This window comes from Hyaena hyaena, unplaced genomic scaffold, assembly GCF_003009895.1.
Source record: "Hyaena hyaena isolate Hyena2069 unplaced genomic scaffold, ASM300989v1 scaffold_1004, whole genome shotgun sequence".
In the NCBI taxonomy this organism is placed as follows: Eukaryota; Metazoa; Chordata; class Mammalia; order Carnivora; family Hyaenidae; genus Hyaena; species Hyaena hyaena.
The window spans coordinates 198,001-200,000 of record NW_024081637.1 but is presented as its reverse complement, the minus strand read 5'-3'; positions in this window follow the sequence as shown (position 1 = coordinate 200,000).

The window sequence follows — 2,000 nt, the reverse complement described above, 5'->3', positions numbered from 1 at the left end:
GTTATATTTCATGCTATGAAATGCATCACTCTATCGCTTATGTAGTCTGATGTTCAGATCAAGATACACTGTATACAGAACTATAAAAGATGTTTAGGACCAAATCCAAAATATCTCACTTAGATGTCTCTTGGCAAGGAGAAGAAAAAAAAATTCTTTGAAAATTAATGACTTCTAAAACCACTGGCAATAGGCATCAACTTGTTCTGTTACTCCTAAGGAAAAACAGAGGAGTAAAAGAGTAAATATCTCTTTGGAAAGAAGTACTTTGGAGTTGCAATCATCCACTCAGGCCGCATTGTCTTCTTTCAATTTGTCATCTAGAAATCTACTAGCAAACCTAGCAAGAAATTTCATTTCCTTTTGCCTTGCCTTAACAAACACCAACAATATTTACTTCTTTTTTGAAGTTGAAAATGAACTTACACTCAGAGATCCTATATAAACCTTAACATTCCATTGTGAGTATGTTACATTTTTTGTTAACTGGATGACAATACATTTTTTGTTAACAAGCCAAAAAAAAAAAAAAAAAAAAAGGCGGAAAGCAATTGAGTAGAATGAAGTTTGCTACAGTAATCGCCCTCTGGTGGCAACTGCCTTAGCCACCAGAGGCCAAATTTTTTTCTACAGCTTTCCAAATCACACAAGACCCTCTTCTTTCGCTGTGAAAATTCTACATTGTGTGATGTATGTGGCTCAAAATCATTTTATGCACAAATATGATATTTGTGCATGTCAATGATTCACTAAGGTTGATACCCCTCAGAATATAACTTTATGTCTTTGTCATCCTTGGTTTCTGATTAGAAAAAGAATGACAAAATAAAAAAGTAGAAGGATATTTTCTGATTTCTGACCAATTTTGAAACAATAAAATCAAAAGCCTTAAAGAATTGTGTAACATGTACTTTTCTCATGTTTTCCGAAGGATATTACCTAATTTCCTATATCCCCAACCAAAAGGAGGTTTGCTCTAGTTGAAAAAAGATATATGATAGAAGCCATACAGATTCCTATTTTATTCTTTTCTCACTGAAGCCTTGAAAGATCCAAACTGTAATAATAACTTACCACAGAATCAAATAATATATTTTGCTTATGAAATTTAATTTTTAGCATGTGTAATTTCATTCCCTTTTCAAAAAAAAAATCACCATTTTGATTTTTTTTCTTTTTTGCAAGTGAAACAATGGAGTATGGGGTAAAACAGAATATTATCTACTGAGAAACTCAGTCATGTCACTTAGCATATCTGGGCTGGGGAGGACCATGTATCCCAAGAAGGTGCGCTTTGATTCACCCAGAATCGCAAGACTCAAAGAAAGCTTCTAAGTGAGGGAAGAGGGATCAAAGGCAGCAACTAAAAAGAGTCAAGAAAACACACAGAATGGAAGAAGGGAAAAGATCGTGAAGGTAGAAAAAGGCACTACAGAACACTTTAAAATACCTGAAAAAGCAAAGACCTAAGCTTTCTTGATAATTAACTTGGAAAACAATTATGAGAGGTTCACAGAGTTAAACAGACATTAAAGAAAGAGAAAGGAAACCAAACACCTGATTTTTTTAATGTTAAAATTAAATCATTCTCTTAATTTTCATTTTCCTCAACTGCAGCTTTTTCTTAGAGTTGTTTTCATTTAACGCTAGACAATAAATTGGTCTGCCCAATGACTTCCAGACTACAAGGATAAAGTTGGAGAGCAGGTTGGAAATGTGATATGGAAAACATTAGTAAAATAGAGTCTTCACTCATTACAGAGCATAAGTGACCTTCATATTATATACAGAAGAATAAAATGCTGTAATATAATCTGCCATAGCATTTTATAAACATCTGAGAAAACTCCTATTAGTCCATATTTATTCATGAAAAAAGGAGAATCCATTCTTAGAAGAAGCAATGTTTAAAACAATTGTGTAATTGCTAATATTGAAAACATGCAGAAAAAATATATACTCACATATACATATTTTTCCCATTTTGAAAATCTAAAAGA